Below are 24817 nucleotides of genomic sequence, written 5' to 3'. Positions count from 1 at the left end.
AGAGAATCTTAAGCCTGCTCTGTGCTGACAGGCTGATAGCAGTGAGACTGATGTGGGGCTTGAACTCACAAACCATGAGATCACCACCTGAGACTCACCCCACTGAGCCATCCAGGTGCCCCTTAGACTGATCTTTTTAAAAGTTTATTTTATGTAGTTGCTTTAAAAATACAATACGTGACTAATATTTTTAAAGTTATAAGTTAATTTGTTAAGAATTAAACAAGGGCACTTGGGTGGCTCAGTCAGTTAAATGTCTGATTTCATTCAGCTCAGGTCATGATCTTGTGGTCTGTGGGTTCGAGCCCCTCATTGGGTTCTGTGCTGACAGCTCGGAGCTTGGAGCCTGCTTCAGATTCTCTCTGACCCCCCCCCCCCCCCCACTTGTGCTCTGTCTCTCTCTAAAATAAACATTAAAAAAAATTTTTTTTTAAAGAATTAAACAATGGATGGAGTACCTGGGTGGCACAGTTAAGTGACTGATTCTTGAATTTGGCTTAGGTCATGATCCCAGGATTGTGGGATTGAGCCCACGTGGGGTCCGTGCTGAGGGTGCAGCCTGCTTAAGATTCTCTCTCTTAAAAAAAAAAACAAACAAAAATTAAACAATGGCTAACAGTTATTGGGGGCATCTAGCTGGCTTCGTCAGTAGATTATGCAACTCTTGATTTTGGTTGCCTTGTGTTGGGTATAGAAATTACTAAAAAATAAATAAACTTAAAAACAACAATGGCTAAGTTATAGAATGAATGTTCTGTGTGGCACATGTACCTTACTCTCTGCTTTAAATTGATTTACACTTGGGGCGCCTGGGTGGCTCAGTCGGTTAAGCGGCCAACTTCAGCTCAGGTCATGATCTCGCGGTCTGTGAGTTCGAGCCCCACGTCGGGCTCAGTGCTGACAGCTCAGAGCCTGGAGCCTGTTTCGGATTCTGTGTCTCCCTCTCTCTGACCCTCCCCTGCTCATGCTCTGTCTCTCTCTGTCTCAAAAATAAAATAAACGTTAAAAAAAATTAAAAAAAATTGATTTACACTTTATTTAATCCTCTTAATAGGTCTTTGATGTAGGAACTGTTGTGTTATTTCCATTTTAAATATGATAAAACTGGGCACCTGGCTGGCTCAGTGAGAAGAACATGCAACTCTTGATCTCAGGGTTGTAGGTTTGAGCCCCACGTTGGGTATAGAAATTACTTAAAATCCTTAAATAGTTTTTTTTAATGTTTATTTATTTTTTGAGAGAGAGAGACAGAGAGTGTGAGTGAGGGAGGGGCAGAAAGAGAAGGAGACAGAATCCGAAGCAGGCTCCAGGCTCTGAGCTGTCAGCACAGAGCCTGATGTGGGGTTCGAACTCAAGAACAACAAGATCATGACCTCAGCTGAAGTTGGATGCCTAACTGACTGAGCCAGCCAGGCACGCCTAAGTAGTTTTTTTTTCAAATGTTTATTTTTGAGAGGATTACTTCCAATCTTTAAAAGAAAATAAAGATGAGAGTTGCGTTGGTGGCTCAATTGGTTGAGTGTCTGATTTTGGCTCAGGTCATGATCACAAGGTTCGTGGGTTCAAACCCCACGTCGGGCTTTGCGCAGACAGCTTCCAGTCTGCTTTGGATTCTGTATCTCCCTCTCTCTGCCCCTCCCCCACTTGCACATGCTCGTGCTTTCTCTCTCTCTCTCAAAAATACACATTAAAACAAAAAGATGCAAAACTGAGGCACCAATAAATTAAGGAATTTGCTTAAGTCACACAATCAGGAGTGGTAGAATTGGGATTCACTGGAAGTCCAGAATCTTTGTTCTTAACCGCTTCATGGAACTGCTTTGGTGTGTCTGCTGTTATCCTTCTTTTTAAAGCTTTAATCCCTTAAAATGTGCATTTCAGAAATCCTACTCAGAGAAATACCGTTACTCTTTGGAGTCTTGGTGTTTCTTCTGTTGTTACTGCTCAACCTTATCTGTCTACCCTCCCATCACTTCTCCTCTTTTTCCAGTAGTAAGAATTAGTATAGATCAAGGGTAAATAAAACTAGTGAAATAGGGAAGCCAGGGGTCTATTAGTTTTGGCTCTTGAGGAAAAAAATATAAAAAGTTTTACATATATATAATTACTGAAAACATTAACTTAAAGATAAATGTCTAATTATCAGAGACACTTCCAAACAACTAACAAGCAGAAACAAAAGGCCAGGACCCTTAAATAACCTACCTTTTATAAACACCAATCTTTTCTCCCCTGTTGTTAGGTGGTGAACATTTTAGCAAGTTAGTGTCATATTGTGTCATTCCAGGTTACTGGAAAATTACTTCAGTAATCTGTGTGTGTACATTGGTTAGGGTTGTATTTTTCACATTGAATCACAAAAAAGTTTGAGAAATACGTATATAGTGTATATAATACCAAATTTATTTTTTTAATTTTCTGAGTTCCGTGCAGACTCTCTTCCTGTACACTTTAGTTCTTTAGGTTTGTTTATCTCATTTGATGAGCTTCAGGTAAAAATATGTTGATGTTCTCCACATTTACTTTTTTGCTAGCCCCTCTTCTCTTTCAGCTCTGGTGGTTCTTAACCGTTTTTGGGGGGAGGTCATACACTCCTTTGAAAATCTTATAAATCTTAATGGACTCGCTCTAGAAGATTGCTACCATACATACATTACACAAAATTCTCACAATTTTGGGAGTTTTGTAAGACATCCTCCCCTAAGATCATTTATGGATTGATTAGAGTGCCACCTCCAGATGAGCTCTCTGAACAATTTAATTTAATATAATTCTTCCAAATACATCAATGATTTCCTAGTCTATATCTTCATATGTGTCTCTCCAGAGCACTAGACCCTGATATCCATTTACTTACTGGTAATCTGGATGTCCTCTTGCATACTCTAATTTGTTCATGGGCTATTTTTATTTACTTATTTTTTTTTAAATGTTTTTTATTCATTTTTGAGACAGAGAGAGACAGAGCATGAGCAGGGGAGGGGCAGAGAGAGAGGGAGACACAGAATCCACAGCAGGCTCCAGGCTCTGAGCTGTCAGCACAGAGCCCTATGCGGGGCTTGAACTCACAGACTGTGAGATCATGACCTGAGCTGAAGCCGGACACTTAACCGACTGAGCCACCCAGACGCCCCTCTTTACTTACTTATTATTATTTTTTTTAAATTTTTTTTTAACGTTTATTTATTTTTGAGACAGAGAGAGACAGAGCATGAATGGGGGAGGGGCAGAGAGAGAGGGAGACACAGAATCAGAAGCAGGCTCCAGGCTCTGAGCCATCAGCCCAGTGCCCGACGCGGGGCTCAAACTCACGGACCGCGAGATCGTGACCTGAGCTGAAGTTGGACGCTCAACCGACTTAGCCACCCAGGCGCCCCTATTTACTTATTTTTTTACTGAAGTTTAGTTGATACACAATGTTACATTAGTTTCAGGTGTACAACCTAGTGATTGGACAAGTTTATACATTATGCTCTGCTTACCACAAGTGAGCACCAACTGTAGTCATAGAATTCTATTATAATACCATTGAGTATATATTGTATGCCATACCTTTTATTCTGGTGACTGATTCCATAACAGTAAGGAACAGTTATTCTATAACTGCAAACCTGTCTTTCTCACTCTGCACTATTCTAGTTTTATTTATTTTTATTTGAGAGAGAACATGAGCAGGAGAGAGAAAGAGAAAAATCGTAAGCAGTCTCCAATGGAGGGTTCATTGGCATGAACCTGGGATCATGACTTGAGCCCAAATCAAGAGTCAGACACTCAACTGATTGAGCGACCCAGGCCCCCACTACTTTTTATTTTAATCCACGAAACTATGTGTAGTTCCCTTGAACACATTCTTATTCTTTGAGACATTCTTTCCTCCTTAGCTTCTGTGAGGCTACTCTCACCTATTTTTTTCTTATTTCTGTAACATCTTCTCTTCCTCCTCCCTTGATTCTACTTAAAAAAAAATTTTTTTTTGTTAATGTTGGGAGCGCCTGGGTGGCTCAGTTGGTTAAGTGTTGGACTTCAGCTCAGGTCGTGATCTCAGGGTTTGTGAGTTTGAGCCCCGTGTCGGGCTCTTTGCTGACAGTTCAGAGCCTAGAGCCTGCTTCGGATTCTGTGTCTCCCTCTGTCTCTGCCCCTGCCCCGCTTGCTTGCTCTCTCTCTCTCTCAAAAATAAACATTAAACATAAACATTAAAAGAAAATGTTTATTTTTGAGAGAGAGAGTGAGCGAGCAGGGGAGGGATAGAGAGAGAGAGAGAGAGAGAGAGAGAGAGAGAGAGTGAGAGTCCAAAGCAGGCTCCATGTCTTGAGCTGTCAGCACAGAGCGGATGATGCGGGGCTCGAACTCACAAACCTTGAGATCATGACCTGAGCCAAAGTCAGATGGGTAACCGATTAAGCCACCCAGGTGCCCCCTCTTTGATTCTGCTTTTACTGCTTATCCTCTAAATGTTTATTTTCCCAGGAATCTGACCTTAACCCTTTGAGCTTTTTTCACTATATACATTTTGGATGAACTTTTCCAAATCCCTGGCTTCACTTACTCCCTAAAACTTTGCATGTAACTAAAGTTCACACCTTTACTATCAAATACCTATTAGACATTTCCACTCAGATCAGTGGTTCCTAAATACTTGGGGGATTACATATCTCTTTAAGAATTGGATTAAAGAGGGGCTTCTGGGTGGCTCATTCAGTTAAGCATCCAACTTCAGCTCAGGTCTTGATCTCTCTGTTCCCCAGTCAAGCCCCACGTCAGGCTCTGTGCTGACAGCTCAGAGTTTGGAGCCTGTTTCAGATTCTGTGTCTCCCTCTCTCTCTGCCCCTCCTGACTTATACTCGGTCTCTCTCTCTCTCTCTAAAATAAATAAACATTAAAAAAATTAAAAAGAATTAGATTAAAGATAGATCTTTCTCCCCAGAGAAGTACACACGTACCCCAAATTTTGCATTCCAGTTTGGGATGTTCATATCCCTCGCCAGAGCTCCTTCTTGGACTCTGTAGATATCTGTGGTCTCCTAATTAATTTTTAGAAATGTTTGTTTATTTTTGAGAGAAAGATGAAGTGCAAGCAGGGGAGGAGCAGAGAGAGGGAGATACAGAATTCAAAACAGGCTTCAGGCTCTGAGCTGTCAGTACAGAGTCGGATGTGGGGCTGGAAATCATGAGCCAGGAGATCATGACCTGAGCTGAAGTTGGGCGCATAACAGACTGAGCCACTCACGTGCTCCTGTGGTCTTCTAATTAAGTTGTGACCTAAGATGGTCCTAAGCTGCCTTAAATTCAGCATGTCCAACATTGACACAATCATCATTGCCTCTAACTCATTTTATTCTTATCCCTCTCACATATGCCTCTAAATATAATCATTTGGCTTTTAATTATGTACTAATTTATTCATTCTGCAAATATGTGAATGCTTTATATCTAACACAGGGTCTAAGTATATAGTGTTTTTTATTTTTTAATTTTATTTTTTATTTTTAAAAATTTACGTCCAAATTAGCATATAGTGCAACAATGATTTCAGGAGTAGATTCCTTAATGCCCTTTACCCATTTAGCCCATTACCCCCCCACAACCCCTCCAGTAACCCTCAGTTTGTTCTCCATATTTACGAGTCTCTTCTGTTTTGTCCCCCTCCCTGTTTTTACATTATTTTTGTTTCCCTTCTCTTATGTTCATCTGTTTTGTCTCTTAAAGTCCTCATATGAGTGAAGTCATATGATATTTGTCCTTCTCTGACTGACTCATTTTGCTTAGCATAATACCCTCCAGTTCCATCCACGTAGTTGCAAATGGCAAGATTTCATTCTTTTTGATTGCCGAGTAATACTCCATTGTATATATAGACCACATTTTCTTATCCATTCATCCATCAGTGGACATTTGGGCTCTTTCCATACTTTGGCTATTGTTGATAGTGCTGCTATCAACATGGGGGTGCATGTGTCCCTTCGAAACAGCACACCTGTATCCCATGGATAAATGCCTAGTAGTGCAATTGCTGGGTCATAGGGTAGTTGTATTTTTAGTTTTTTTGAGGAACCTCCATACTGTTTTCCAGAGTGGCTGCACCAGCTTATGTTCCACTGAGTACATAGTGTTGAACAAAACAGACATAATCTGTTTTCTCAAAGCTTACTCTATAGCCTAGTGATTAAAAGCATGAACTTTCGGGGATGCCTGGATGGCTCAGTCGGTTGGGCATACGACTCTTGATTTTGGCTTGCGTTACGATCCCAGGGTCGTGGGATCAAGCCCCGAGTTTGGCTCTGCGCTGAGCATGGAGCCTGCTTGAGATTCTTTCTCTCTTTCTCTCTGTCCCTCTCCCTTGCCCATATGTTCTTTCTAAATTAAAAAAAAAAAAATAAAAGCATGAACTTTGGGTTCAAACTATGACTCCTTAGTGCTTTATGACTAACAGTAAATTATTTAATCTGTCTATACCTCAGTTTTATCTCTGAAATTAGGATAATAGTAGTGCCTGCTTCATTGGTTGTTAGTATTAAATGATTTAATATGTGTAAAATGCACAGTAAATGTTAGCTTTTATTATTTGTGGAGGAGATAGACATTAAATGATCCTAAATATATATATTGATGAAGGTCCTGAAGTAACAGAACAGGGTACTGTGAGAGAGAATTTAGATTTGGGGGTAGGGATACCATTGCTACAAAAGTTGGATTTAGACAGACCTGAAAGATGAATTGATGTTAACTAGGTAAAGATTTGTGGAGATTGGAAGCATTCAGGTAAAAGAAAAGGTGGTGCGAAGGCCCGAGGTAGTAAAGTGTTTGGAGCATTTGATAAATAGAAGGTTATTGTATGTGAAGTAAGGCAAATTAGGGGGAGAAAGATGTGAATACAGAGATCTGTAGTCCATATTATAGAGTTTGGATTTTACTCTGAATGAAATGAGAAGCCAATGGAAGCTTATGAATGGCAGAGACAGCATGAACTGATTTATCTTCAGAAAAGGTCACTTGATGCTGTGTGGAGAATGGATTAGAGAAGAGCTAGAATGAATGCCTAGAGATAAAGTTAAGAGTCCATTGGGTGGGGGAAAGAGTCTGTTGCAGTAGTCCAGGTAAAAGCTGTTGACAATTTAGGACTAGGGTGGCAGCAATGGAGGTGGAGTGAAACATTTGGATTAGAAAACATTTTTAAAAAATGTTTCTGTTAAGTTTGTTTATTTATTCAGAGCATGAGCAGGGGAGGGGCAGAGAGAGGGAGAGAGAGAAAATCCCAAGCAGGCTCTGCACCATCAGCATGGAGCTCAGTGTGGGGTTCGAACTCTGAAACCATGAGAACATTACCTGAGCTGAAATCAAGAGTTGATTGCTTAACTGACTGAGCCACTCAGGTGCCTTGGTCTACACCATCTTAAGCAGTGGCCACAGGTAATATTCTTTTTTTTTTTTTTAAATATATGAAATTTATTGTCAAATTGGTTTCCATACAACACCCAGTGCTCATCCCAAAAGGTGCCCTCCTCAATACCCATCACCCACCCTCCCCTCCCTCCCACCTCCCATCAACCCTCAGTTTGTTCTCAGTTTTTAACAGTCTCTTATGCTTTGGCTCTCTCCCACTCTAACCTCTTTTTTTTTTTTTTTTCCTTCCCCTCCCCCATGGGTTTCTGTTAAGTTTCTCAGGATCCACATAAGAGTGAAACCATATGGTATCTGTCTTTCTCTGTATGGCTTATTTCACTTAGCATCACACTCTCCAGTTCCATCCACGTTGCTACAAAAGGCCATATTTCATTTTTTCTCATTGCCACGTAGTATTCCATTGTGTATATAAACCACAATTTCTTTATCCATTCATCAGTTGATGGACATTTAGGCTCTTTCCATAATTTGGCTATTGTTGAGAGTGCTGCTATAAACATTGGGGTACAAGTGCCCCTATGCATCAGTACTCCTGTATCCCTTGGATAAATTCCTAGCAGTGCTATTGCTGGGTCATAGGGTAGGTCTATTTTTAATTTTCTGAGGAACCTCCACACTGCTTTCCAGAGCGGCTGCACCAGTTTGCATTCCCACCAACAGTGCAAGAGGGTTCCCGTTTCTCCACATCCTCTCCAGCATCTATAGTCTCCTGATTTGTTCATTTTGGCCACTCTGACTGGCGTGAGGTGATATCTGAGTGTGGTTTTGATTTGTATTTCCCTGATAAGGAGCGACGTTGAACATCTTTTCATGTGCCTGTTGGCCATCCGGATGTCTTCTTTAGAGAAGTGTCTATTCATGTTTTCTGCCCATTTCTTCACTGGGTTATTTGTTTTTCGGGTGTGGAGTTTGGTGAGCTCTTTATAGATTTTGGATACTAAGCCCTTTGTCCGATATGTCATTTGCAAATATCTTTTCCCATTCCGTTGGTTGCCTTTTAGTTTTGTTGGTTGTTTCCTTTGCTGTGCAGAAGCTTTTTATCTTCATAAGGTCCCAGTAATTCACTTTTGCTTTTAATTCCCTTGCCTTTGGGGATGTGTCGAGTAAGAGATTGCTATGGCTGAGGTCAGAGAGGTCTTTTCCTGCTTTCTCCTCTAAGGTTTTGATGGTTTCCTGTCTCACATTCAGGTCCTTTATCCATTTTGAGTTTATTTTTGTGAATGGTGTGAGAAAGTGGTCTAGTTTCAACCTTCTGCATATTGCTGTCCAGTTCTCCCAGCACCATTTGTTAAAGAGACTGTCTTTTTCCATTGGATGTTCTTTCCTGCTTTGTCAAAGATGAGTTGGCCATACGGTAATATTCTTAAAACACATGAGTTTGAGTATGTCCTATATCTTCTTATAATCCTTTGGATGACTCTTTTTTTTTTTTTTTTTTTTCCTATAAGATGAAGTTCCCAACTCTTGATTGCTAGGTGTACTGTATAAATAGGGTTCCCTTTGCCTTTTCTAGTCCTTATAGCTTTGCTTCTCTACAGATCATGGGCATTTTTAATTGTAGCCATATTACAGTAATTGTGCTTCCTGAATGTGTTTCCTCTCTAGTTCCTCTATCTTCACCTAGGCTGCTTTCTGTCTCAAATGCTTTTCTTCTGTACCTACCCTGCATGTCCTCTTTTATGCCTTACTAATTTCTACTCATTTTTACTTTCTCAGAATTCTCTGACTTTCTCAGTCTAATTTATCTGCCCTGTTTTTGTGTTTTCATTGTACCCTGGGCAGAGAGCCATATTTACTAATAGGATTCTTTGTTTTGCCTTAGTTTTTGTTTACTGATGATTGGTTATAGGAGTATTGGGTGTCTGATAATTAATTGCAAACTCTTGAGGGTAGGAAAGTCTGTCTTTGTGTTCTAAGATCTATACATGATGAATGCTCAATAAATGTTTGACTTGAATTAGTGAATATTCTGGTCTTTTATATAGCGTGCCTTTGTACAAATTGTTCTCTGTTTAGAATGCCTTTTCCTTTGCTTTGTCACCTTCTGCACATCCTTTAACACTAAGCCTTACTTGATACCTCGGTGACAGTTCCTCCTTCCACCATGCTCCTATTCTATAGTTTTTCTTTTCAGTACCCTGATAAATATTTGACAGTACAGAGTAAAGATCAAATGTCCATTGATAGATGAATGAATAAAGAAGATGTGGTGTATATATGTATACACACACACACACACAAACATACACATGGAATATTACTCAGCTATAAAAAGAATCAAATCTTGTCATTTACAACAACATGTCTGGACCTAGAGGTTTAATGCTGAGTAAAGTAAGTCACTTAGAGAAAGATGAATAGAATATGATTTCACTCATATTTGGAATGTAAAAAACAAAACAAATGAGAAAACAGGAAAAAAAAAGAGCTAAAACCTAGACTTTTTATTAAAAAAAAAACACACTTTTGTTTTTGAGAGAGTTCAGGAGGGGTAGAGAGAGAGGAGAGAGAGAGAATCCCAAGCAGGCTCTTCATTGCCAGCCTCGAGCCTGAAGTGGGGCTCAAATTCATGAACTGTGAGATTATGACCTGAGCCAAAAATCGAAAGTCAGACATTCAACCGACTGAGCCACCCAGGTGCACCAAAACAGACTCTTTTAAAAAAAAATTTTTTTTTAATGTTTATTCTTGAGACAGAGACAGAGTGTGAACAGGGGAGGGGCAGAGAGAGAGGGAGACACAGAATCTGAAACAGGCTCCAGGCTCTGAGCTGTCAGCACAGAGCCCGACGCGGGGCTCGAACCCACAAACTGTGAGATCGTGACCAGAGCCGAAGTCGGATGCTTAACCAACTGAGCCACCCAGGTGCCCCCAAAACAGACTCTTAATACAGAGAACAACCTGGTGGTTGCCCCAGGGGAGGTGTGTGGGAGGATGAGTGAAAGAGATAAAGGAGATTAATAGTACATTTATCTTGATGAGCACTGAGAAATGTATATAGAATTGTTGAATCATTTTTATTGTTTGCCTGACACTAATATAGCATTGCACGTTGATTATACTTGAATAAAAAAATAAATGTTTGAGTGAATGTATGTATATCACGAGCATCATGTAGTTGTAAATTGAATAAATATTTCCTAAGTGTCCAATTGCATTTCACAGTGTAGGTTACTTCTACATGGTACTAATCTTACCTGTTGCATTGACTTGTACTTCGGTGTTTTATACAGGCAGTCCTATCTCCAAATTCTGGATAATTTTTACAGTTCTTTATTTACTGACTGTGTAGGTGTTACCTGCCATGCTTCCTTTTCTCTCTCATTAACTTTATTTTTACTTTATGACCCGCCTCAAAAGTCCACTCTTCTTTGTAGCCTTCCTAGATTCTCTAGGTTGTGTGTGTTCCTACAGTATTCCTAGAAGGCTTTTTCCAAACTGCTAACAACAGTATTGCAATGTGATCATAGTGTGTCTTTATCTAGAACTTGAGCTTCTTGAAGGGACTTATTTTTATTCATTCCTTTAATTCTTGTTCAGTGCCCAGTTGGTGCTTAACAAATATTTATTAAGCTGATTGTATCCTTATTTATTTTATTTGTGCTTAGATAACCCAGAGAATGTTGGGTAGGACTAAGTCTTGGGATGAAAAATCTTGTCTCTGTGTAATTTCTATGATTCATGGTCTATATGCAGTAAAACCTTGGTTTGTGACATAATTCATTCTGGAAACATGCTTGTAATCCAAAGCACTTGTGTATCAAAGTGAATTTCCCCATAAGAAATAACAAAAACTCAGATGATTTGCTTCAGAACCCAAAAATAGTCCTATAAAAATGATTACGATACTGAAAATACAAAATATAAAGAAAAATAAATTAACCTGCACCTACCTTTGAAAACCCTCATGGCTGCTGTGAGGGAGACAACAGAGAGGAGGGTTACTGTGGAGCATGACTTTAACTATCACTGCTATCTATTGGCTCAATGGAGTCTTTTTTTTTCTTGCAGCTTAAACAAGGAACCTGTCCAGTGACACTTGCTTTTGCCTCATTTTGAGGATTTCATGGAAATGTGACATTGCATTGTCATTAAACAGACACATTGCTCGCACTGCTACAGTCTTACTCAGGTGGTGCTTTTTTATTCAGGTGGTGCTTTTCTACAAAATTTTGTACCATTGTTCACATTTTACACATCTCCCTAATCTCATTTGAAGTGAGGGTTTCCTCCGCCTTTTTCTCCTCCTCCTCTGCAGATGAGATTCAGACATAGACTTCTTAAAATCTTGTAATTTCGGCTACTCGCATAATACCTTATTCCTACTTCTTGATGATTTCTTCCTTAAGCTCCATTGTAATCAACTCCTTCTTACCGCCTTTTCAACCTGTTTCTGCCTGGGGGCCATTGTATACGCTTGCACAGATGTTGATTACAGTACAGTGTTAATAAACTCTTGTCATATACTGTATTTAATGTAACTGGCAATAAGACAGCAGAGGAAAGGGTCTCTGTCTGCAGGCAGCCTGACCTAGACTGAAGCAAAGCATTCCTAAGCTTACTCTTGTATGGAAAAGCAAAGGACTGTCCATAGGTGCTTTGAAGCGACAAAAAATACACTAGTGGCAGTTGTGAGCACCCCTTCTAATGTCCCGAAAAATCTGAATTCTGTCAAACACTGCAGCGTGAGACTGAGCATCCGAGCATGGGAGATGATCACCCGTAACCCCTCAGAGAGAGAGAGAGAGAGAGAGAGAGAGAGAGAGAACCATTGGTTCAGTTGTGATCATATGACACTTGGCATTGTGTACTACTCGTATTGCAAGTCATTGCTCATTTTTCAAGTTAAAATTTATTAGAAATGTTTGCTCATCTTGCGGAACACTTGCAGAACCAGTTACTTGCAATCCAAGATTTTACTGTATAAGTAATTTGGATAATGTATTCAAGGTGCTTGAATAATCTTTATATTCTCTATTTCAATACAGCTTTCTCCTCTTCTTTAACAGGTGTTCCCTGCCCTCCAGTGGTTATATCATGGCTAACATTTTTTTAATAAACATAAAGGTTATAAAATCCTTTTACGGTGTTTATTTTTAAGTCATATTGAAAATCCCAATAGGTTTAATTTTCAGGTAAAACAATGCAACCCCCTCCCCCCCGCCGCCATTTTCCCATATTCTGATATGCCTAAAGCCCAACTTAAACTAAGTATAGCTTAACCTGCCTATTCTTTTGCCACAATGAGCCACTATGTGTCTCACAGTTTATTTTTTTATTTTTGAGAGAGCGTGGAGAGGAGAGACAGAGAGAGAGGGAGATGCAGAATCCAAAGCAGGCTCCAGGCTTCACACTGTCAGTGCAGAGCCCAACTCCGGGCTTGAACTTACGAACCCCAACATCATGACCTGAGCCGAATTCGGACATTTAACTGACTGAGCCACCCGGGTGCCCCGGTGTCCCACAGTTTTGAAGTATGTAGTGATTAGTTGGGAAGTTCACTCAGTCTGACCTTGGTTCTTGGTTTCACTACATTGTTCTCATATAGCTATGACAATGTTCTAGCATCTTGCTACCGTGCAGAAACTATCATCTTGTTTTCAGAAACAATGTCCCTCCCCCCCCCCCCGCCACCGCCTCCCCAGCACACACTCACAGTAGCTTGCTAATCGTGTGGCTATTCTTTAGTGTGGATTGCTGTATCTCCTGGCTAACATCCTTTTCTTTTCTGTTACTGATGAGGAGAGGCTGACTCTTAATTTATTGGCAAGGTGACTTATACCCATCCTATGCCTTTTGTAGGTTATTTTTTCTCAGAAGACCAAATCTTAGCTATCTAGGGACCCTGATGGCCAGCAGTTATTTCTAAATACTTGCTGCATAGTTTTCAATAGTATATCATGAAATAAGGACAATGTAGTAAATTTTTCATGTATCTAAATTATTAAAAATAAAAGATTTATTATGAGCTGTACTTCCTAGATTTTTGGTCTTAAAATACCCATTATTTTAAGAAAGAATGGTAATAGTAGGTGGGATACTTTGTAGCATAAAAATTTCCGTCACCTTTGGTGGTCAACTAAACATTTTTTTTAAGTTTACTTATTTTGAGAGAGCACCGTGTATACCTGCACATGTGCTCATGACCGGGGGAGGGGGAGAGACAGGGTAGTGTGGAGCCCCATGGACTGACAGTAGAGAGCCTGATGTGGGGCTCCATATCATGAACTGTGACCTGAGCCAAAACTAAGAGTCTGAAGCTTAACTGACTGAGCCACCCAGGCTCCCCAACTAAATCTTTTTTTGAGGGGAAATTTACTGATCTGTAATGTCCCAGGAGTCTAGGAACTGCTATGTTGACCATAGATCACTTCTCTGAAGCATTATGGTCTTTCATGTAAAGTAAGTATGGCTTCTTTTACATGCATTTGCAGACAGTTTTTCAGTGATTTTTTCTGTCATAGGCTTCTTTACTTTTGCCTGATTCCAGCTGTGAAATTTACTTGCTGTCTCCCAGTCCTCTTTGGCCAGTAGTTCTACTTTCTGTTTTTGTAAGTTCTCATGTGTGTTTTAAATCTCCATGCAGCTCTAAGCTTAGGTAAATTTCTTCCTGTTTTTCCTTTTATGCTTTCCTAGATAAGATGTTTCTTTTAAGGGCTTAGTAGTATGTAGACATCTTTTATTGTTTATATTTCTTTTAGATCCATTCTTTTTTATTTTGTAATTCATTTGAAACTAGCTTCTTTTTTTAAAGTTTATTTTGAGAGAGAGAGCATGTGTGCATGCATGTGGGAGTGGGGGAGGGACAGAGAAAGAGGGGGAGAGAGAATCTTAAGTAAGCTCTGCACTGTTAGTGCAGGGCCCAGCTCGGAGCTAGAACCCATGGACCCTGAGATCATGATCTGAGCCGAAATCAAAAGTAGAGGCTTAGCTGACTGAGCCATTCAGATGCCCCTGAAACTAGCTTCTTAAACTTCATTTATGTTACCGATTTCTGACATTTTTCTTTTAGGTCTTAGTAAAACAAATTCACTTTTACTAAGGTATCCTTAAAATTTTTTTTTAATGTTTCTTTTTGAGAGAGAGAAAGAGAGCACAAGTAGGGGAGGGGCAGAGAGGGAGAGAGGGAGAGAGGATCTGAAGTGGCCACTGTGCTAACGGCAGAGCCTGATGTGGGGGCCAAACCACAAGATCTTGGAGGTTAAGAAAAGTTTTCTGAGGTGACCTAGCTTAGGCATGAAGGGTGGGTAAATAGCAGTTAGGTTTGAGGCATCTGGGAAGATCTTAGCAGAGGGTGAAGAACATGATTATATGGGCTTAAGATATGAGGCAGCAAGGGGCAATGGCATTTCTTAATGAAACTGAGCTGAAGTCCGACACTTAACTGAATGAGCTACCCAGGTGCCTCATCAAGGTATTCTTTATTTTATTTATTTAATCAAAAAAATTTTTAACATTATTGAGAGAGGAGAGAGAGAGAGAGAGACAGAATATGAGCATGGGAGGGGCAGAGAGAGGGGGAGAAGACAGAATCTGAAACAGGTTCCAGGCTCTGAGCTGTCAGCACACAGTCTGATGTGGGGGTCGAACTCACAAACGAGATCATGACCTGAGCTGAAGTCGGATGCTTTAACTGACTGAGCCACCCAGGTGCCCCTCCAAGGTATTCTTTATTTCTGAATATATTTACTGTTTTTTTTTTTTTCTTGTAGATGAGTATATACAGATGGCAGTCTTTGTTACAACTTGTTGCTTTTATTATCAGATGGTAAATTATAGAATCAAAATATTTCTTCCATTGCAAAGAATTTGCCTTTGTTGGTTTTCTGAGTAATAGTCGTTTGAACACCATTCGGGCAAAAAACAGTCAATAAGTAATTAGACTTTCCTAGGAAAATATTCTTATCTCCAAGTATCTGTCAAAAATATTTATCCATTTCTCTAAGGAGAAATAATTTGTGGTGAGAGTCAGTGATACTAGTTTTGTTATTATTTTGGTACTAGTTTTTTCTAATTACAACTGTACCCCTTTGGAAAACATGGTCAAAGCAGAATGCTTGTTTGCATATGTAACATGAGTATGGTTAAATGATATATTATGATCCTGTTTTCCAGACCCTAAATTGTTGGACATTCAGTCAGTATTTGATACTTGCACGGAAAACTGGGACCTGTGGTTTCATATTCATTTATTCAACAGATAATATGTGTTTGCTGTTTCAGGCATTGTGTTAGGTACTGGAATAGAGTTGATCTAACAGTCTAGTGGGCAAGACATTAATTAATACATAGTTTTAAAAATAGTTAGATTTGTGGTAGGTGCTAAAAGAAATATAAGGTACTGTGAAAGCATGTTACAGGGAGACCACCTCTGATCTTGGAGGTTAAGAAAAGTTTTCTGAGGAGGTGACCTAGCTTAGGCATGAAGGGTGGGTAAATAGCAGTTAGGGTTGAAGCATCTGGGAAGATCTTAGCAGAGGGTGAAGAACATGATTATGTGGGCTTAAGGTATGAGGCAGCAAGGGGAAATGGCATTTCTTAATGAATGCTGATAACATTCTGTCACATTTCTATCGTCTTTTACATCCTTTTTTTTTTTTTTTAAACATTTTTATTTTTGAGGGACAGAGAGAGACAGAGTGAGAGCAGGGGAGAGGCAGAGAGAGAGAGGGAGACACGCAATCTGAAGCAGGCTCCAGGCTTTGAGCTGTCAGCACAGGGTCTGATGTGAGACTTGAACCCACCAACTGTGAGATCATGACCTGAGGCGAAGTCGGATGGTCAACCAACCGAGCCACCCGGGCGCCCCTATCCTCTTCTACATCCTTAACGTCTCTCATCATTTTTTAAAACATACTTTTCATCACATTACTATGCTGGTTAAGAAAGTTTTAAAGCTTTTTATTTAGTACATTGTTAGCTCCTTGAAGGCAGGATTTTTGCCACTTTAAAACAAAATTTTTGTTTTAATGTTTATTTTTGAGAGAGAGAGAGAGAGAGTGAGTGAGTGAGTGGGAGAGGAGCAGAGAGAGAGGGAGACACAGAATCCAAAGCAGGCTCCAGGCTCAGCGCAGGGCTCATACTTATGAACAGTGAGATCATGGCCTGAGCTGAAGTCGGGATGTTTACCCGTTTGAGCCATCTAGGCACCCCACTTTTTGCCACTTTTAATTCCTTAGTCCACGTTTCAGATATTGGAGCTAATCATATTTTGCCCCTAGATAGGAGTTGGTTTTAGTTGCAGTGCTAAATGGTAGGCAAGGATGGGGTTGTGTGTAAGCTAGTATGATTCTCTTTTTTTTTTCCCTTGTGCCTACTACACAAGTTTATTGCTAGTGAAGGATTTTTTTTGTAAAAAGCCATTTTTGTAAACTAGTCTGTATGTAGCTGGTTTTTATTGTGTTAAGATACTGTAAATAAGACCACAACCCAGGGATTTTGGGGTATGTGTGGGTGATGGTTTGGTCTAAAGATTTAAGATGCTCAAGACCGAAGATTTTAGTCATTTTGAGAGAAGTATGTCACTAGTAGATACTGGAACTGAGTAAGTTGGATCTGAATAGATTGGATAAGGAATATAGTTTGTTGTTTTTTTAAAGTGGATCCTGTTAAGTTGTGCCAGCTCTTCAGAGTTCTGGTGTACACATCTGAACAGTGCATGAAGTGCTAGTCTTTCCTCTATCCTCAGCATATACAAGGCATTCAAATACTTGAATAGGAAAAATGTGCATGTAAGTGGAATAGGGCCTTTGTGTTTATAGAGCAATCTCGGATCAAATTTGTGTTTATATTCCATGCATTCTCTGTCCCTACCTCCCTTAATATTTAGTAAAATATCTTTGAAAGCTCAACCAAGGGTAACCAAGGGAAAGATTTTTATATTAGGCTGGATGAACAAGGGTGAGCTATGATAACTGAAATGAGAGAATTTCTTTTTTTTAATTAAAAAAAAATATTTTAGGGTTGCCTGGGTGGCTCAGTCAGTTGAGTGTCCGACTTCGGCTCAGGTCATGATCTCACGGTTTGTGAGTTCGAGCCCGCGTCGGGCTCTCTGCTGACAGCTCTGAGCCTGGAGCCTGCTTTGGATTCTGTGTCTCCTGTCTCTGCCTCTCCCCAACTTGTGCTCTATGTCTCTCAAAAAATAAATGCATTTAAAAAATTAAAAATTAAAAAAAATTATTTTAGAGGGAAAGCACCAGAGCAGGGTGGGGTGGGGTGGTGGGGGGGAGTGGGGAGAGAGAGAATCTCAAACAAGCTCCACACTGTAAATGAATAGGCTGACTGGAGGCTGGATCTAATGAACCATGAGATCATGACCTGAACTGAGTTGGATGCTTAACCAAGTGAGCCACCCAGGTGCCTGAAGTGAGAGAATTTTCATAGCAAGGTGAAACTCTGGAGTGTCAGCTTTAGCAGTTACTTAGCTTGGTACTCTAAACACTTGGGTTATATAAAAATGCCCTTTAAAGGAAGAAGTTTTTGTTGTTGTTGTTGTTGTATTTTGAGAGACATTGCTCAAGTGAGGGGGGGGCAGAGAAAGCAGGAAAGAGTGAATCTCAAGCAGGGTCTGCACTGCCAGTACAGAGCCTGATGTGGGGGCTCATTACCATGAACCATGAGATCATGTGCTGAGCCAAAATCAAGAATTAGACACTTAACCAACTGAGCTGCCCAAGCACCCCAAAGGAAGTTCTTATATATATCTATCTATCCAAAGAATACAACCAAGGACCCAAGTTTGAGAAACACTGCCTTAAAAGTTGAGTTTAGCCATTTTAAGAAGGTAGTTGAAAAAGCAAACCAAGAAGTGGTTTCTTGGTACTAGCATGTTAAACCAAAAATGGGCCACTGAAATGGTGTGCAGTATCATTTTTAGACTAAATGAAAACAACATAAGTTCTCAGATTTTTTTTTTTAATGTTTATTCATTTATTGAGTGAAAAAGTGCATGTGCTCATGAGCAGGGAAGGGGCAGAGAGAGAGGGAGGGGTAGAGAGAATCCCAAGTAGGCTCCTTGCTAAAAGTGAGATCATGACCTGAGCCAAAATCAAGAGTCAGATGGTTAACCGACTGAGCTACTCAGGCACCTGCTCCCGTTTTTTTTTTTCTTTTTTTTTTTTTTAAGTTTGAGAGAGAATGTGTGAGCATAAACATGTGCACATAAGCAGGGGAGGGCAGTGAGAGGAAAGAGAAAACTCTAGGCAGGTTCCATGCTCAGTGCAGACCCTGATGCGGGGCTCAATCCTACAGCCTTGTGATCATGACCTGCACTGAGGTCAGGAGTCGGTTGCTTAACCAACTGAGCCACCCAGGCACCCCTTAGATCCTTGGTGGTACATCTCTAGACCTTTACAGGTTAGGCAGACCCTACTTTGAAAAAACTATGGGTAGTTTTATCTTTTCCACTAGGAGATCCAGTGCTGAATCTTCAAAATATGCTGCTGGTTTGAAAAGATCTGGCATTTCATAATGTTTGCTTGTTGTAGGGAGGAAGAAAATCTCCCATTTTCCTTGTCTCCCAAGATGTTCCTGAGATTCTCCAATGAGTGATACCACTTATGTTAACTTGTCTCTTTTGGGATGTAACTACCACTGCGTATAGTTGTTAACCAGTAATCATTTACATCTTAGAATCAGATGCTTTAATGCTAAGTCAACATATTTTATTCCTGACTTTAATTTTGTATGAGGAAACCTTAGATCCTTGAGAGGAAGGTATTCTTGGAAGAAGTGGGAGATTCTGACAAGGCAGGAAAAGAGGTTTTTGGGGTCAGGAAAGAGGAGTAAGGTGTCAAAGAAACTGGCACTTTTCACTTTGCCTAGGATCTTGCATATTATTCATTTGTTGTGCTCATGATGCCGTTGACAGTGACTGAATGGGTATTTCAGAGGATCTTCAGAAGCCTGTAATCTTTAGCCTACACATTTTCCAGTCCAAACTAATTCCAGAAGTTTCTTCCTATGGTGCGGCAGAGGGAGTGCCTAATGAAGAGAAAAAAGACCCTTCTTCCTAATATGCCTGGAGTCCAGCTCTGATCAGTCCTGTTGGGATAAGCCTCTTCCTCTTGGCTCCTTTCTTTCAAATCCCTCATTCTTCTTCATAGTGTTTTGTATTAAGTCATCTAGCAATTAATATGTTCCCAATTCTTGCTAATTCTTCTAAGAGTGAAAGAATACAGTTTGGAAATACGGACCACAATTTCTACCCTTAACTACGGACTTCTATTTTGCCTCTTCTAAGTTTAAACAACTTTCCCTTTTTACTTGAGTGTTAGCAGCTCAGAAGAAAGAGTGGCTGATAAAGGGTAGGGAAGAAAAAATAATTTTTGATGTTTGGGAGAAATACTTTTCCTTAATTATTAGTTCAGCAGTGGCCTGACATAATATTCAGCAGTGTTCCCTTTGCACTTCATAGCTTAAATATCTTGAACAAACAAAAACTGAAAACACAGGATCAAGGCATGAAAGCTTAGATAATCTATGGTGCAAAATTCTTGTTTCCACCTTTTACTGTTTTATTAGGACAGCTTTCATCTTTAGATCAGGCAAGTTAGTGGCAACTCTTCTTCCTTTCCCATTTGGTAACGGAGTTTTCGGTCTCCTTCCTACTTTCCTAGTGTTCTTCGGTCGTGGATATTGCAGACTCAACCACCCCCGTCTCGGTCTTTTCTTCAAGGTTTCCCGACGGTCTGGCGCTATCCAAACCTACAGCACATTGGGGAGGACGATCACGGATTCTTTTGATGAGCTCGGGAAGCCCCCCGGGGCTGTGGAGTCAGATGTGGGTGGGGCTGGGTGCGGCAGGGGCGGGGCCGCCGAGGAGCCCGAGGGAAACGTTGGAGGGCACTTTTTTGAGAAAGCCCGCGGGCGCAGGTTTCACGGTTTTCACGAAGCCTTCGTGTGTGAGGCTGAGGGAATTGGGGTGCCTTCTTCCTCCCTCGCCTTTCTTGATTCTGGAAGCTTCATTAGGCTTTTATCGGTTTCTGGGACCCGGAAAACCAGCGGCTTCAGCTCCAGGGGCGGGTCCCAAGGGTCTTGTCGCTGCTCCGGGGCCGTTTGGCCTCCTGGTGTTGGGGGAGGGGCGAGGGAGGTGCTGCTCGCGCCTCCTTTTGCGCTTGCGCGGTGGGCTCTGAGCGGGTAGGAGCGCGTGCGCGGTGACGTGGACGTCCGGTGCGCGCGCAGGCTCTTCAGCTGGAGCGGACACACGGTGTGCGAACCGAACAGAATAACCCGCCCCCAGCGGGATGTGAAGGACTACGGGTGAGGCCGGCCACGCCCCGCACGGTAACTCTCGGGCCTGGGTGGAGGGCGTCCTTTTACTACTGGCCCGATTGGAGTTTTTCGAGAGTTTGAAGCGCTTGTGGATTTGAACAGCGTGAGAAGCGTTCCTTGTGCGATCTTCGCACGCCCCAGCCAGGCCCGGCCTTGCGCGGGGCGCCGTTGGCGCGCGCCTGTGGCCCCCTGAGCGAGGCTGCGCATGTCACCTCGCGCGCGTCCCCGGCCTCACTTCCGCGTCGCGCAGCAAACTCACTGGTAACATCGACGCCAGAGAGAGCGGCCACGAGGCGGGCGGGGTGAGAAGCGCCCTTGGCGCGGCTCTGCCCTCGCGTGCGTGGGGTGCCGCACCGCATGGTACGCTCCGCATGATGACTTTCAGCGCCGCGCGGGGCTTTAGGTCGAGAGCTCTGCTTGTGCGCTTTGCATTTTAGAGCTCAGGTCTCGGGGTTCAAAAAACTCTGAGGGAAACGGTGCTGACGTCGCTTTTTAAGGAGCTGTGTGCAGCTTTTTGACACCTGTGTAAACGTCTCTTTAGCTTGTAATTTCCGGGCAAGTTGTTTGAGGCAGGACCGCGCGTGAGTTTAGTAAGGAAGGCGAGGAAGTGAGCCGTACGGGAGTGGGAACTCGGTAAACAAAGACCGGTGGCTAGTAAGTGCAGAAATGAGGGCGGGGAAAACAGGTGGGAAGAGCAGGTGTTATTTTCCTTTTTCCTCCGTGGGCAGCCTTTGGTTAGTTCTCTGTTTATGAGGTTTCCCGCGTTTGTTAAATTGTCAAGTAGGTGTCTGCTCTCAGTGGTAGGTGGGTCTGGGATATAACTAAGTTTATTTGAGCGCTAGTAACCAAAGTCGAGGGATGTGTGTGCGAAGAGTATGGAGAAGTTAGAGATCATTTCATACCGGATTAAGAGTGGAAAATGGTAACGTCTTTGAAGATTTTTGCTTTGCTTTGGGAACCCTGGGGATGCCTCCTTCTGGGGAGGGTGCAAGAAGGGGGGATGAGGGAGGTCTCAAAGGAGGGGGTGACTGATGGCAGAACGCGAGTGACCAAAGTACACCTTCTTCTGAGGGAAGACCACACTCCCAGGGTTCGCCTCGCCGAAGCAGACACGTGGATGAAGAGAACTCTCGCGCCCACCCGCGCGCCATCAGTGGGTGTTGTAAAGCTTCTCAGGCTTCTGCGGTGTAATCCCTGGCAAATACTGCCTGTTCTGCCTCTTCTTTTTGGGCACGACGCCGCGGCTAGGCTGCAGGGAAAGTGCCTGGAGGCGGCGTGACGACTGCTGGGAAGGGGGCTGGCCCGAGAGGGCCGGGTGGCTGGTTCTGTAGTCTCCACGGTAACAGAATGCGACTGGATCCTGCGGAGCGTTCGGCTGGTTCCGGCCGGCGGCACGTGATCTGTCGGGACTCTTCTCCGGAAGAGCTTTCCTTGCGGCATTTTTTCACGTGGTTGTCGGCCAGCTGGCCTCTGCAGTTAAAAAGCGGTGATTGTGGGCCCTTGATAGTCGACGGCGACTGCTCTTCCTGGGGACTGGCAGGAGCCCTTTTCACTTACAAGGGTATGGGGTCAGTGTTGGTGTTTCTTCCAAATGTGGTTATGTTTCCAGCGGTTATGTGGGTAGAGTGGGTTGAGTTGAGCTAACAGAAAACACATGTTTAAGACGAGTAAATTCAGTGCCCTGGGTACTCAAAACGGTGGCTGTTTGATACTATCCGTTTCTGCCATAAAAGTTCTTCAAATTCTCCTTATGTAACTGCTGGGACCTGAGAACTTGCTAACCCTTTGTTGTTAAAGGACCATTCTTACGAATAGAAAATGTTCCTGTAGTTAGTATTAACTAATGGTATTTGGGGAGAGAAGGAAGGGGGCATACTCTTAGGGAAATACACTTCTTGCCTTAACACCAAAGCATTTCAGGTAGTATTTGCGATTTCCTTTACAGGGCTGTGGTAATGATAAAATGCCCAGGATGTTGTTTGGTCTGGAGTAAGTTCTTACTAATGATATAACTATTAAAATCAACCTAATGGTGAAGAATTGGTGGTTGGCTATTTTACTGTTTTTGCCACCATTTGCTGTCATTTTTTTAAAGTAATGGTATTTTGATTGGGTGTTTTTTGGGTGGGGGGGGTGGGGCAGGGAGCAGTCATTGAATTGGGTAACTACCTAATGAACTGTTGTATTTTGTAAGTTGCAGGAGGGTCATGGCTCTTGTAGTTAAACATTTCCCCAAGAGGTCACTGGTGAAAAGACGTTTAGGGTAGGGATTCTGAAATTGTAACAGTTTGTTTATGGCACTTGCCACATTACTTACCTGAAAACAACATTCCCTCTGAAAGCTTGTGTGTGTGTGTGTGTGTGTTCTGATGGGACTTATTCAGAATGTTAGAGTATTTGCCATCCACAACTAAACTTACTTCCTGGGCTCGTTATTATAATTTTATTACGTAGATAAATGCTTGATATTGAAAAGTTGAACTGAGGTTTTGTTTTGTTTTTTGTAATTGTTTTCCTTAAAGTGTTTAGAGAGCCAGATATAAGGTATTGTAAAAATCTTGCTGGGAATAGATTTATTTCTGCATGAGTAACCTGATCCTTCCTAAAGTACATTTGATTTTTATAGTTGGTTAAAGCCTTAGAGTGTTATATATGTGTCTGAAATAGCTGAATATATTGAATTGACTATCCTTTGATTATAAGATCCTATATAGTATTCCAGAAGAATAGGCATGCTTATATTGGGAGTCTGGTATGGAGGGGCACTTGGGTGGCCCAGCTAGTTAGGTGTCCAGGCTCTTGGTCTGATCTCAGATCTTGATCTTAGGGTCTTGAGTTCAGGCTCCTCATTGGACTCATCCCTGGGCATGAAGCCTACCTAGAAAACAAAAAAAAGATTGGTATGGAGTAAGAACTCAATTCCTTTCTCCCATATCAGTAGCAGTGTATAGCAAAATAAATAAGTAAATAAATAAATAAATACGGAGATTGTTTTGGTCATAAAGTAGGTCTTTGGTTTTTTAATGCATTTTAACTAACCCATGGAATACTTTGATTGGAAGGTTTTTTCAAAAAACAACTTGGACAAATCACTAAGTCTGAAAATTATTTTTCCTGTTTTCATACACATTTTTACATTAAAAAAATTATATTATCTGTGCACAGAGTTGAAATAGGGCAGGCTGAGTTTTCTGTACTTAATTTTTTTTTGTTGTTGTTGTTTAGGCAAAAGGAAAAATCTGAAATGTGTTTATGTGAAGTTAGCATAAAATTTACTTCAATGCATTCTGTAACACTAAATGGGATTTCTGTCAGTTGAATATTTGACGTGTCATAGATTTTTAAGAATGCTTTTTTAAAGCACTAGTTAAAACTTCGTTGCCCTAGTTTTACCTGTAATCTGAAAACCAAGATTTTAATTTTAGTATTATAGACGGTAATGTGTAAGAAATTCTAAACCCTTTTTAATACTCATAGGTTTGGAATATCTAAAAAGATGTTTAGGTAGTTCTTTGCCACTAAGTTCTTAGTTGTATTAAGTAAATGTACTTAAGAATGTTTTACATAATTGCTCACAAAAATGGTGGTTTGTAAAAACAAAAACTTTGAACGTTATCAACTAAGTATAGGAATTTGCAGTTTGAATTATATGCTTTTGTAGAGGTATTAGTTTTTGTGAATTTTCTAAGCCTTACTTTTTAACGTTTATTTATTTTGAGAGAGAGTGCAGGGGGGGGTTGGGCACAGAGAGATGGAGAGGGAGAGGGGGGGAGGGAGGGAGGGAGGGAGGGAGGGAGAGAGAGAGAGAGAGAGAGAGAGAGAGAGAGAGAGAGAGAGAGAGAGAATCGTAAGCAAGCTCCACATTGTCAGCGCCTGGAGTCTGATGTGAGGCTTGAACTCATGAACCGTGAGATCATGACCTGAGCTGAAATAAAGTTGGATGCTTAACCTACTAGGCCACCTAGGCGCCCCTAAGCTTTATTAATTTTATAGTCCCCTTATTTTTTACTTGTAGGTCTATTTTAATTTTGCTTTATCAATCTCTGATGCTGCCTAAACTTACTAGTTTTAGGAAACCAGTGAACTTAATTGCCTTAAGCCTGAGGCAGCTTTTGAAAAGAATCACCCTAAATTTTCTCTCTTA

General features: G+C 41.4%; 1 protein-coding gene across 12 annotated transcripts in view; it reads left to right on the top strand.

Annotated features, from left to right (window-relative positions):
- Positions 1-24817, top strand: part of MGA (MAX dimerization protein MGA) — a 167517-nt gene that overhangs the window by 47729 nt on the left and 94971 nt on the right. For 9 of the 12 annotated variants that reach the window (XM_042989095.1, XM_042989098.1, XM_015537370.2 and 6 more), the window contains exon 1: positions 20345-20685. The exons of 1 other annotated variant lie outside the window; for it this stretch is intronic. The gene's annotated coding sequence lies outside the window, so the exon portion shown is untranslated. Of the gene's footprint in view, positions 1-20344; positions 21034-24817 lie in introns of those variants that run through there. 2 more of the 12 variants (XM_042989092.1, XM_042989090.1) reach the window with 2 other exon arrangements.

Source organism: Panthera tigris, chromosome B3 (genome assembly GCF_018350195.1).
Source record: "Panthera tigris isolate Pti1 chromosome B3, P.tigris_Pti1_mat1.1, whole genome shotgun sequence".
Classification (NCBI taxonomy): Eukaryota; Metazoa; Chordata; class Mammalia; order Carnivora; family Felidae; genus Panthera; species Panthera tigris.
Note: the sequence above shows the minus strand (reverse complement) of the source record. Positions and strands in the feature narration are given on the sequence as shown.